General features: G+C 41.0%; 1 pseudogene across 1 annotated transcript; it reads right to left on the reverse strand.

The window, feature by feature from the left end:
- Nucleotides 1–1,368: 1,368 nt before the first annotated feature.
- Nucleotides 1,369–4,654, reverse strand: LOC310843480 (alpha-1-antiproteinase S-like; annotated as a pseudogene). Its single transcript, XR_014568548.1, has 4 exons — nucleotides 3,831–4,654; nucleotides 3,155–3,425; nucleotides 2,712–2,859; nucleotides 1,369–1,706 (listed from the first exon to the last, which is right to left on the reverse strand). The product of XR_014568548.1 is annotated as an alpha-1-antiproteinase S-like (transcript).
- Nucleotides 4,655–13,242: the final 8,588 nt, after the last annotated feature.

The raw sequence follows: 13,242 nt of genomic DNA on the forward strand, positions 1-13,242 counted from the left end.
CCATCCATCCAGCCTGCACGAGGTAATTTGAGGCTGATTATGGGGAGTAAATCAGTCTCCCTCGTCTCTCCAGGGAATGGAAAGACGCAGTTTTCACCTGCGGTTGCCATAAATCACCCCCGAGTTAGGAAGAAGGAGGGGGTGCGAGGCACTGGGTGCATAACCCTCGGCGGGTTTCGGCACTCCTCCGAAGCTGCTTCCAGGAGCGAAACTAGTTGCATTACTTAAAAGGAAAAATTTGGAGAGCTAACGCACATGCTTCGAGAGAGGCAGGAGGTTTTATCTGCTAATAATTTTGCCACTGAGAGGAAGAAGATTGAGACGGAAGATTACATCAAAGTACTACAGACATGCTGGTATGTGGAAGGCAACAGAACGGAAAAGAGGGGGAAAACCACTTTTTTTTGTTTCATGTGATTACCTAATAACCCTCCCCCTCAGAAGATCCGTCACAATAACTAATTGGCAAATGGGGTTAAAAATGAGCTGTGTGGGGGGAAATAATATGAATTTAAAGGTTTTATTCTGTGAAGGATTTGGAAAAACAAAGGCTCTCTTTGTGACGCAGCAAGAATTGAGATTCGATAGAGAAGGACAGACATCTGTTGCAGGGAATTTGGTCTTAGGGAGGGTGAGCCGAAGATTTGTTATCTGGATGGGATTGTGAACTGGAAGGGGCAGCCCTCCTGGAAGACTAATTTACGATGCAACAGGTCTGGAAAGTTAACGAGCGGGCTTTTAGACTGTATTTCATCGGAATGGCAAGATGGTGATTGCCCGCTCGAGTGGAAACGCCTGGACTATTGGATGAGAATGACTCACGAGAGAGCAATACAGAATCCACACAGAAATATAAATAATTGTTTTTTTAACGCACTTGCGGAGATTATTCGGAGGTGAATGAAAAGGAAAATGAGTAACAACAAGGACTAAAAAGAGGGACTGAAAATACCATTGTAAATATGAAAGCAGCAGAAATATTCAAGGATTGGACTCCTGTCGATCAAGAAGTATGGGTACCCCCCACAAAAAAAATTACAATTGGGAAATAATTGGAATATATGATGTGTATTGTTACAATTTGGATTAATTGGTTTGATATGTTTAATTTGGTAAATGGAAACTTAATAAAAATTATTTTAAAAGAAAAGAAAAGAAAAGGCCACACAACTGGGGTAAGAGTTAGACAGCTTTGAGATTGCAGCTAGGCATGAGAGATAATAATAAAATAATGTTAACCTAATCTTTCAAATGGCACAGGTGTCTACACCCCCCCCCCCAAATGATCCTGGAGTGAATGCTAAAGAGCACACTTAAAATAAACAACATATTTTTTAAGATTGTGAGAAAAGAAAGAAAAACGCCAAGTGATTTTGCAGACAACTCAATCAGTGTTTTATTTGTTCAGTTTGGGAACATGTCACATTTATCACTCTGATACCTAAAAGCATCTTATCAATCATGCTACATATTGGATACTCCATGTTTTCTGTGCTGCAACACAAGTTGAGCAATCATGCCGCAGTAATATTTGTGACTTTTGCCAGGAAGATGACTGTATCAGTTTCCTCATCAACAACGTGCAGCAGAAAGGGGTGATTGAACTTAAGTACAGAAGGAGGGGATCTAGGAACAATTTCAATGGCAGCAGTAGCTGCACGTTCAGTGTCATTCTCGTCGACATTTAAATAAGCTTCGTGAATAGCCTGCAAAGAAATACAACAAAAATTAGTGCAGGATTGTGTCTGACTCAGGGTTTTATCATGAGAAAATCTAGGCCTTCAAAACAAACAAATCCACTGAATGTCTTAAGAAACAACATCATGTGGCCGTTTCTCACTCTGATTACCTATTGATCTGGTTCCTCTAACCAGTTTTAAGCATCATATATGTGTATCAGTCAGCCTCAAGGAACTGAAGGAATTTTCTGAAAATCTTGATGTCAATCTTCTCCATAATTATTTTTTCCTAGTTCTTGTCTCTCTCCCTTACTGTTGATGAGAAGCAAGATCCCAATGCCAGGCTGATTATGCTAAAAATACGAACACTTCCGATGGGGTTTCAGAGTTTTTAGGGGGTTTTGAATGTTTTATGTAGATTTTTAGTTTCATTGTTCTGTGTGGCACAATGACAATAAAGATATCGTATATATCATAAAAAAATTTACAGTGCCTGAGCAGGTCAGTCTAAAGCAGGTATGTGATAAACGATACTGTCTGCACAAAGCTTGCAAATATATCAGATTTCTCCTCCTTCTCCAATGCTAACTGGAATCTTTGCAAATCATCTGCTCTTGCAAAATAGTGTGTCAGAGGTGGGGATACTGTGGCCCTCCTGATGTTTTTGGATCTCATCAGCCCCAGATAGCATGACCAAGGGAAGAGGGAGAGCTGGGGCTGAAGAGTTTCTCCATCAGTTCTGTCGGGAGACCAGCTCCATTGGGGCTCCCCCCTCAACTGTCATCAAGCACCACTCATGGCATTAGGCTATAGTAGATGGAGAGATGGGTTCTTGGAATCTCTTAATCATTCTAGCTGGAATAGCAAAATTTTTGGCTCCGCCTCTCTATGAGAGATGCTATTGTGGTTCAAGTACCCCAAATAATGTTCATTTGAACATAATTCAGACAAGAGGGTGAATTATGGGTGAATGGTGGGAAATTGAGGATGCAAGAAAATATAGATCAACCTGTTGAATTTTGAGAAGCCTACCTTGGAAATCTTCAGCTCAGGCTTCCCAGTAATTCCAGAGAGGTCTGCTTGATCTGTGAATACCTCCATAATATTCATTCTGCTTAAGATCCCTTTCATAGCATAGTTGCCAGAGATTGTAAACCTTGGAAGGAATAGATCTATTCTCCTGTTGAAAGAGGAACCAGAGGCTAGTGAGGTATTGCTTTGAAAAAAAAATGTGCCAGGAGGATTTTGGGTGTCATATGGAGGACAGAATTCTAATCAAAGATGTGCTCTCCCAAGCCCACATTCCTAGCATGTTTGCACTCCTGTCTCAGCGATGTCTGTGCTCAATTGATCTGTTCTGGAATTACAAGGGACTTGGTCTTTACACAGCCTATCACTACCCCTCAAACTCACAACAATAAATTTACACCTACAAATATGTACTACACCCTTTCCACTACAGCATGCACACTTACTGTGATTTTGTTGAATTCCTCCATTTTAACAAAACGTCTTCGCTAAGAGCATTTTCCAACTGCTTCATTTTTCCTTGGTCAGGAAGAATAAAGAATGCTGAAACGTTGCTCTTGTAAGGGAGTTTCACAACCTTGCAGGACAGGATCTTATCATGGTAAGTCTCAAATCAGCTGACTTTGTTCATCATAGGGACTTTCACCGTTGTTTCCTCATCCACATAGAAGTCTCCTTCTCTTGTATTCAGAGAATCGAAAGGTTTTTCCCAATTGGCTTATGGAAAGAACAATAACAGCATACATGGCATTTAATTCTTCAATATATTGTCATACTCAGAGCTTTTAATAAAAGCTCCTGTTTTAGTGGCATCTTACTGTGCTGAGATATCTGGCTTTGCAGCTCTGTGCTTAATCTAGTTCCCAATTACTTAATCTCATTTCCAGGAAAAGGTACTGACACTATATTTGATTTGTTTCGATAATGGTGGAGGTCAATATTCTGATTGATTAAAGGTACTTCTTTGTGATGAGAAGTCTGAGAAGATTCTTCTCACACAATGGGCAGATAATGACTCTAGACTAAAGGACCAACAAATCTCAACCACAGCTTAAAGTTTAAACCTTAAACTGAGAAGATCCAAGAAGCAAAACATGTATAAAACAAGTCCATCTGACTTACCTCTCATGTAAATATAGTTCACAATAACCATTAGATCCTCTGGGTCAAGACCTTTGACAGCATCAACTATTTTCCCATTTGTTTTTTTCCCTATATAGCTATTGATTTGACTTTCAGCTACTGCAGGATTCTTGAAGTTAGTCGGAAGAACATCCGTCTCATAAAATTGTTTGGCATCATCCAGGAACTTCTTCAGGTGTTTCACTTGGTCATCTGTGAATAGGGTGTTCCCAATGCTCAGGTGGATTTCAGCATTGGGGCGGTTCAGTATACGTAAGAGATGATGGAAACCCTCATGTATTTCCTGTTCATTGATATCTGACCGGTTAAAGCCAAGTCCTGACAAAAGCTGACGCAACGTGGTTGTTCTAGCTCCCAGTGACACCATGGCCAAGGCAGTGGAAATGCTCAGAGGGGAAAAGAAAATGTTCTTCTCAGTGCTCTCTGAAGCAACGTGATGGTAGAATCGAAAGGCATTTCCTGGGGCTATCTTCAGAGAAGGCAGATCTCTTTCACCTTTAGCAGGAGGAGAACTGCCATGGTCATGATCCTCTTTTTGGTCAGGGGTATAGTGACATTGGGCAAAAGCACAGAGACCAGCAAGAAGCAAACACAGGCAGAGGTGAGACATTGTCTTCCTCTGGAAGTCGTCTGTGAAGACAAATCACAGTCAAAATTAATCGCTGCAATGGCTTGCCTTTGAGTCATTCAACTCATATGCTTTTCTGGCAGAATTTTTTTAAAAAACTAACTTTCTTTTTTTTGGGCAGAATATTAGAAGCATAGTGATCTTTGTTAAAGCCTTTAATAAGGTTGGAGTGAGGTAAAATAAAGCAAGATTATATAGTGACATTGGGCAAAAGCACAGAGACCAGCAAGAAGCAAACACAGGTAGAGGTGAGACATTGTGTTCCTCTGGAAATCGTCTGTGAAGACAAATCACATTCAAAATTCATCATTGGGGTTGTCGTTGTGGGAGCAGGACCTAGCTACCACCTCCCCTAAGGCCTTCTCCACCGCTGTCTTGGCTTATCGTACACTTTATAAATCTGCCACATTGGCCTCAAAGGAATGAACTTGATCCCAGGGGACCAGGAACTCATTGCACCTCTGACATGCCCATGACCTCTGCCCCATGGGGAGATAATCATACATATGGCTGAGGGTGCAAAACACTGGAAATCCTTCCATATCGCTACTGACTTTCTACATGCATGGTTGGTTATGTTGTTGTTATCGTTGTTTTTCTGCTGCTCCAAAGCCAATGGATTCAAATAAAAAAAAGGAGTTTCTGACTAAACGTGAGGAATAGCTTTCTGACGTAAGAGCTGTCCAACAGTGGAATGGACTCCCTCAGAATTTTTAACACAACTGCAATGAGTGAGCTCCAATCGCAGTAAGCAAGTCGGTGCATACACTGGTATTGTGACGGGCAACGTTTGGCTAAACGACCCCTGAAAAGGTTTGGAAGGAAGCTCAAGGCAAAGGAACTTTGGCAGTGTCTTTTTGGAGTCCCGGCACCTCTCACTGAAAAAAAATGGCAGAGGTGGGGGGAAATCCAGGCACAGAGAAGAAGATCAAACAGCAGCAACAAAACCTAAAAGGAAATAAGACTGCATCATTGTATTCACATCGATTTGTATGAAAGATAAGATCCTCCAAACAAAGAGTAAGAACAAGTTAACTATAGATGGACAAGTAATAATAATTTTACGAGAAGTCCTACTCAGGTTGATAAAAAAGAGACAGCAATTCCAATTTCTAACAAAAGCATTAAAGGCCAAATCAATATCCTTCAGATGGGAATACCCGGGGGGATTTCCTTCAATTTCAAAGGAAAAAGACGACGATTTGAGACATTTCAGGAAGCAGATATATTTTGGAGGAAGTACCGAGGAGAATTAGGAGGAGGGAAAAGCAAAGTAAGAAGTGAGGAAGGAAAAAAGGGAGAGCTTTCAGATGAGGCGTAAGAAGAAAGAGCTCAGCAAAGGGTGGAAGGATAAAGAACTATGCCAGTGGTAAATAATCAGACCAATAACTATTACAAAACTCTTCTCCTTTACCACCACACATAATATAAACTCTTTCTACTAACTTTACAATTTTTTAACTAGTAAAGAATGAAATTTAAATTGATATCTTGGAACTTAAATGGTTTAAACAATAGGAGGAAAAAGCACAAAATAGAACATATCTTAGAGAGGCAGAAGTAGGACCTTGCTTGTTTACAAGAAACCCATGTCAATACTAAGCATAAAAGATTATTGGTAAAACCAAACTTAGGGAAATAATTCATCACATCCGATGTAAGAAAATAGAGGGGGGTTGTAATGTATGTTAAAAGCAAATACGAACCAGTATTGTTATATGAAGAAAAAGAGGGGAGGATTGTAATAGTCAAAATATCTCTGGAGGGGGAACCAATTGTGGTAGCGAGAATCTATGGATCAAATAAAAGAAAATCAGAATTCTATGTTAAAGTGAGATCATTGTTAATGGAATATATAGATATGAGAATTATTGTGTTAGGGTATTTAAATGGAGTAATGGAACCAGAATTGGACAGATCGCAAAAGAAGAGAGGGGAAAATGAAGGGAAGCTGCCAAAACGTTTTGTGGAAATGGTAAGGATTTTCGATTTAGTGGATATATGGAGATATAAATATCCTGTTGAAAAGGAGTTCACATATTTATCAGAAGCAAAATATGTTTATAGTCGAATTGACAGTATATGGATTACTAAGGATATGACAATTAAAGCAGAGAATGCCTTAATATTACCAAAAACACTTACACATCACAATCCAGTATCATTAACTCTTAAAGGAAAAGAGGAGGGGGGGAGGTGGAGAATGAAACATTGGAAACAATTGGAGGAAAGGGACAGATGTAAAAACAGTGTGGGATGCTGGGAAGGCAGTTGTTAGGGGATATTTCATAAACAAAACTCAATAGCATATAAGAATAAAGAAAGAAAGAAAATGGAGCTTTTAGAAGAAGTTAAAAGGAAGGAAAAATTGGCCTATGCTGTAGGAGTGCAAATATCCAGAGATGTAGTGATCAGGTGGGATTGCTATGAGGCATTATAACAGATATAGAGTAAGGAATCTGTGTCAGTAATGAAAGCATTGCGTTGACTGGGTTTAAACTATTTTTGATATGATTCTTGATCAATCTACACCCCTGCATCCCTGTTCCATTCCTCTCTTCCTCACATGTCACGTACACAGCAATTGCTTAGACAAGCAGGCATCCTGGGTCCTCAAAGATAGTGGGCAAGTTTATTTGATGTAAGATGTTAATCTTAGGGCCAGGAAGAAGATCTCACATTAGGGAGATAATGGTCACTGTCCTCCTGGCCATCCTTCATAATAATAATAATAATAATAATAATAATAATAATAATAATAATAATTTTTATTTATATCCCACCCTCCCCAGCCGAAGCCGGGCTCAGGGCGGCTAACAACAATAAAACAGTACAAATGTACAGCACAAACAACACTCTAAAATCATTCATTATAAAATTAATTAAATTCAAGCCACTGGCCACCATTGGCCCAGAGCTCGGCGAAGACTGCCAAGGGAGGGAGTCATGCTGTGCCCTGGCCAAAGGCGGAACAGCTTTGTCTTGCAGGCCCTGCGGAAAGATGTCAAGTCCCGCAGGGCCCTAGTCTCTTGTGACAGAGTGTTCCACCAGGTCGGAGCAACAGCTGAAAAAGCCCTGGCTCTAGTTGAGGCCAGTCTAACTTCTCTGTGGCCTGGGACCTTCAAGATGTTTTTATTTGAAGACCGTAAGTTTCTCTGTGGGGCATACCAGGAGAGGCGGTCCCATAGGTACGAGGGTCCTAGGCCATATAGGGCTTTAAAGGTTAAAACCAGCACCTTAAACCTGATCCTGTACTCCAGTGCAGCTGGTATAGCACCGGGTGAATGTGATCTCACAGCAAAGACCCCGTAAGGAGTCTCGCTGCAGCATTCTGCACCCGCTGGAGTTTCTGGGTCAGTCTCAAGGGCAGCCCCACGTACAGCAAGTTACAATAATCCAGTCTGGAGGTGACCGTCGCGTGGATCATATGTATTGCTTGTTTATTACCTCCTGGGTTGCCAGATGCTCTTCTTTGTAGTTCTGTTCTTTATTTACCCCAGAAATATTTGTGCTTAATTAGTTTTATTAAAAAATATATATGATATTTTATTAAATTTTTAACAAAAAAAGGGTTACAAGACAATAAACAAAAAACACAGGAAAAATACAAAAGCACAAAAATACAAAAATACAAAAATTTAAATTTAACATAAAAAGAAAAAAGAAAAAAGAAAAAAGAAAAATCCCTCTTTTTAATTTCTCACCGTTCATTAACTTATTTTCCTGACTTCCTCACACCTCCCTTTTTTGTATTCCATTTAAAAATTGGTTCAGCAAATTCCTACCCTCTTGATTTATCCTTAATTATTTTCCTCACATGTTATAGCTTCAAACTTTTGTTTAATATCAATCCATTCTTGCATATTCTTATTTTACCTTATTACTAGAACCCCTTCATTTCATTTCAACATCATCAACATTCAAAAATTTTACAATGTTTCTGTAAATAAATTTTAAATTTCTTCCAATCTTCTTCCACCAACTCTTCTCCCTGGTCTCGGATTCTGCCAGTCATTTCCGCCATTTCCATATAGTCCATTACTTGCATCTGCCATTCTTCCAAGGTGGTTAGGTCTTGTGTCTTCCAATGCTTTGCAATGAGTATTCTTGCTGCTGCTGTAGCATACATAAAGAAAGTGCTATCCTTCTTTGGCACCAATTGGCCGACCATGCCCAGGAGAAAGGACTCTGGTTTCTTCAGGGAAGTATATTTAAATACCTTTTTCATTTCATTATAGATCATCTCCCAGAAAGCCTTAATCCTTGGGCACGTCCACCAAAGGTGAAAGAATGTACCTTCAGTTTCTTTACATTTCCAACATTTATTATAGGGCAAATGATAAATTTTTGCAAGCTTGACTGGGGTCATGTACCACCTGTACATCCTTTTCATAATATTCTCTCTTAAGGCATTTCATGCCGTGAATTTCATACCGGTGGTCCACAACTGTTCCCAGTCAGCAAACATAATGTAACGCCCAATATCTTGTGCCCATTTTATCATAGCAGATTTTACCGTTTCATCTTCAGTATTCCATTTCAACAGCAAGTTATACATTCTTGATAGTGTTTTAGCTTTGGGTTCTAACAATTCTATTTCTAATTTTGATTTTTCCACCTGGAAGCCAATATTTTTATCTAAATTATTGGCCTCCCTTATTTGAAAATAATGAAGCCAGTCTCGCACCTTATCCTTAAGCTTCTCATGACTCTGCAATTTCAATTTATCACCCTCCTGTTCCAAGATTTCCCAATATTTTGGCCAGTTGGCCTCCATGTTAAGTCTTTTCAAAGCCTTCGCTTCCATAGGTGATAGCCACCTTGGGGTTTTGTTTTCAAGTAAGTCTTTGTATTTTATCCAGACAATATGATTTTCTGACAATATGATTTTTAAAAGCCCTATGCACTTTAACCTTGCCATACCACAAATATGCATGCCACCCAAAAGCATTATCATAACCTTCTAGATCTAAAATGTCTGTGTTCTCAAGTAGCAGCCATTCTTTCAACCAGCAGAATGCTTCTGATTCATATTATAATTTTAGGTCTGCCAGGGCAAATCCCCCTCTTTCTTTAACATTATTAAGTATCTTAAATTTTATTCTGGGTTCTTGCCCTGCCAGACAAATCTAGAGATATCTCTTTGCCACCTCTTGAAACAATCCATCTTGTCCACAATTTGCAATGATTGAAACAAAAACAGCATTCCTGGCAATACACTCATCTCTACCACAGCAATTCGACCAAGCAAGGAAAGCTTCAGGCCCGACCACATCCCAAGATCCCCTCCCACCCCTGACCAGCATCTCCCATAGTCATCCCCAAACAAATTCACATTCCCAGCAGTCATGCCCACCCCCAGGCATTCCACTTTCTTCACCAGTGTCAAACCTGTCTCCCTCTGAAACCCCCCTCTCTCAATTGGTATTAAACTTTTAGTAGTTTAATTTCTCCCCACGTGGGTTTGTGGAAATGCTCAGAAGAAATCTGATTGGTTCTTACGAACACTCTGTAAAAAGCTCTTTTGTGAATAAAACTACCTTGGCTGGGGGCTGCGGAGATCTGACACAGACAAGCACAGAGAGACACGATTATATGCACCCTTCCCAGAGTCTTGCTGGTTCAAGCCTCTGTGGGTATCCTTATTAATCAGAGTTCAATCCTTCCTTTACTTTGCGAACGCAACATAGTGGTGCCCCGTCTGAGGCAAACTTAAAAAAGGAAATGTGTGAGGCTAACTTAAAAAAGAAACATTTGAGGCTTGTAAAAAAAAAAAACCCTCAGTGTTTGAGGCACAGCAAAAGGAAACCTCAGCAAAAGGAAACCCCCATGTAATGGGGTTTGGGGTTGCTTGTGCGTAAGCCGCAAACTGCTCCAAGCTGAGTAGTTTGGTCAAAACTTTCCCCCGGCTGGACAGCCCTTACACCGTGGCTGTCTCAATCACTGGCAGAATCCGTCAGTGGGCGTTTCCTGAACTTTTTCCAACATAAAAGCTCTTTGACACCAAGTCTCCGCCTAGCCTCTCTGCGCGGAAGCTTTCTGCGCAGAGTGGGCGTCCCAAGCGGAGGCTATGTGCTCTCCCCGCTGGTCTCGCTGGAAGAGTCTCGGAGCCCTCCCTCCAAAGTTCCCTCAACCTCCCCTTTCTTCTTAGCGTTACGCCTATCTCCTTCCCCAGTGGAAGCTCCCCCTCTCTCCTTGCTGGTTCCCTCTCCAGCGTCATTGGGGAGCCTTACCTTCACCTTTGGCTCTGATGGCAGTTCCCTGACACCCCAGAATTGGACTCCCCTCAGAGCTAGCAACCTGCTATCCCTCGGTCGCGGTGGATCATGTCCTGCAAAACGATTCCCGGACTTAGGATCTCATTCGCTCGGAAAGAGCCCCAAAGACGCGCGTCTATTACCCTTCAGGGGAGATCATGGGAAGCACGCTTTCACAAGTGCAGTAAAAGCATAGGAATAATTTGTTATTTTTGCTAGATCGGGCAGGGCATGATAAGCATTTAGCACCCTTAGTAGAAAAATTGTTGTTAGAGATTGCTAGACTGTGTCCCTGGTTTCCAGAGGGGGGTACGTATGACATTAAGAAATGGAATGAGCTGGGAGATGCACTCCATAGACATCCTGAGGCATCTCTACAAGTCTTGCACACCTGGCGATTGTGTAGAGACGCAGTTGGTGTTAGGATATTTCCATTCCACCTTAAAAGGGAGCAGGATGTTTGTGTCACAGCCTGCGTATTTCCTGTTCACAGGATGTTTCTGTTGTGTCTTTGCTTTCATTTCTCTCTCTGTGCCTGAGACATCAACGCAGGCAGTCATGTTTTCTTTGTTCTGACCAACGCTGAATAAAGTTGTAAATAATGCTCTCCTGCGTGCATCTTTTGCTGTGCAAATTCTGCTGATAGAGAGTGCATCAGCTCTGGAATGTGGCGAGCTATTTCTGGAGCTCATGTCGCTAATTGATTGATACTGCGTTTCTATGGGAGGTCGATGGACGTCCAGAGACAGCGTGGGGGCATGATGGCTTTTGTCTCCCTGGCAGTATCCCAACAGTTGGAAAGCTTTCTAACCCTTTGCTCCAACCACCAGTTGTCTCTATGAATGTTCCCATATTGTTGCAACCCCTAGCTGATCTTAAAAATACCATAATATTGTTCCCTCCATCCCAGCCTCTAGATTTCCAGCCTCTCTCTGAGGATTCTGAGGTCATGCCAAAGGTAATTCCATTGGCGCCTTCCTTTGCCAAAGATTTGCCTGGGTCGAATGTAAATTCCATGCCACCCTCAGTGGACCAGTGCCCACAAGGGGCTCAGACCACAGTGCAAAAATTGACTATTCCAAATATGGCAGAAGGAAGCAGTGAAGAAAAAGCAGTTGACACCTTACCATTATTATCAGTCTGTCCTGTTGTTCAGAATGCACAGGAACAGAGAGCCCATGAATCATTGCCCTTCGCAGTTTTTAAACAATTGAAGCGAAGTGTGACAGAAAATGGCTTGCATGGCATTCTTGATGGGCTAAGAGCAGCCAGTACTTTAACTCCAAACCTTGAAGCTTCTGAAGTCTCAACGAAACAATTGGCTTATGAAAATGAAAATGCTGATTGCAAGACTGCTCTTAAAGCAATGTACCAGAAGCCAGAAACAGAGATTGCTCAAATGAGTAAGCCTTGCCAGAATACTGACACTGAGATTCACAAATCCACCCTCCCAGCAGCAGCTTTGTCTCCTTCAGTGCATCCTGCTAAAGACAGGCAATGCCAGGACAGGTGGCCTTCCAGCCTGAGTTTAAATGGGAGAACAAAGACTGTTGTGCCAGCTGATTGCCAGTTTTTTACTGAAGCTAAATTAGCAGAGCCAGCTATCTCTTCTAACACAGTTGCTTTAAACACACGGTCTCCTGTGACAAATCTGTACCATGCCGCTAAGGGCAGTGCTGGTTTGAATCTAATGACAGCAGAACTTGCTACTTTTCAGTTCCAGTTCCCTATGGTGGTTTATAAAATTAAGACATAGCATGCAGGTCTGATTCCACCTCAGACAGTGAGACTTATTCTTCATCACCTGTTGCAGACTGTTTCTTCTCTTTTCCTCCCTGAACTTAAAATTCCTAATGAATTTACTTTACAGGAGTTGCAGAGTTTTGGAGTCACTTCATACATGTGATTCTCCTTAATACAATGTTTTCACCTACAGGACTACTTTTCCCCCCAGACGCTGCTGACAGAATTTAGATTTTAGAGTGGCTACGCTCTGATTTGCCTAACACTGGATTTGATATTGCTGTTTGTTATTTGCTTTTTTTCCTAAACCGGAGCATGAATCCTTAATGAGTTCTTCTCTTTCCTATCAGTTTGCATTTACTGAGTAACTTGGGATAGTTTATTTTAACCCTCCTAAAGATTCACGCCTAGTTTTAATTCAACAGGTACCCTGAAAATTGATTTCTGTCCAAAAAACAGGTTCCTATTCAACACCTCTAGAGTGTTTTAATGGATAAGGATTCTGAAAATAACTGGTATATTTCTTTGCAGCTAATCAGGAAACTGACAGAGACCAGCCTACACTTAATTACATTTTGTGATTTTTGTGTGAAGTGGGATATCTTTTTATCACATTTGGCTAATTCCTATCTTTCTCCTATGCTATATTTTAATCTACTCTCTTTGTTCTTGATACTGAAATATCTCTTAAAACATAGAATTGCGCCTATGCTACTCATGTTTGCTCTCACGTTTGCTCCCATACAGGATTTCAAAGATGTAA

The sequence above is a fragment of the Podarcis gaigeae genome (genome assembly GCF_964106915.1).
Source record: "Podarcis gaigeae genome assembly, chromosome: 1".
NCBI classification, from domain to species: domain Eukaryota; kingdom Metazoa; phylum Chordata; class Lepidosauria; order Squamata; family Lacertidae; genus Podarcis; species Podarcis gaigeae.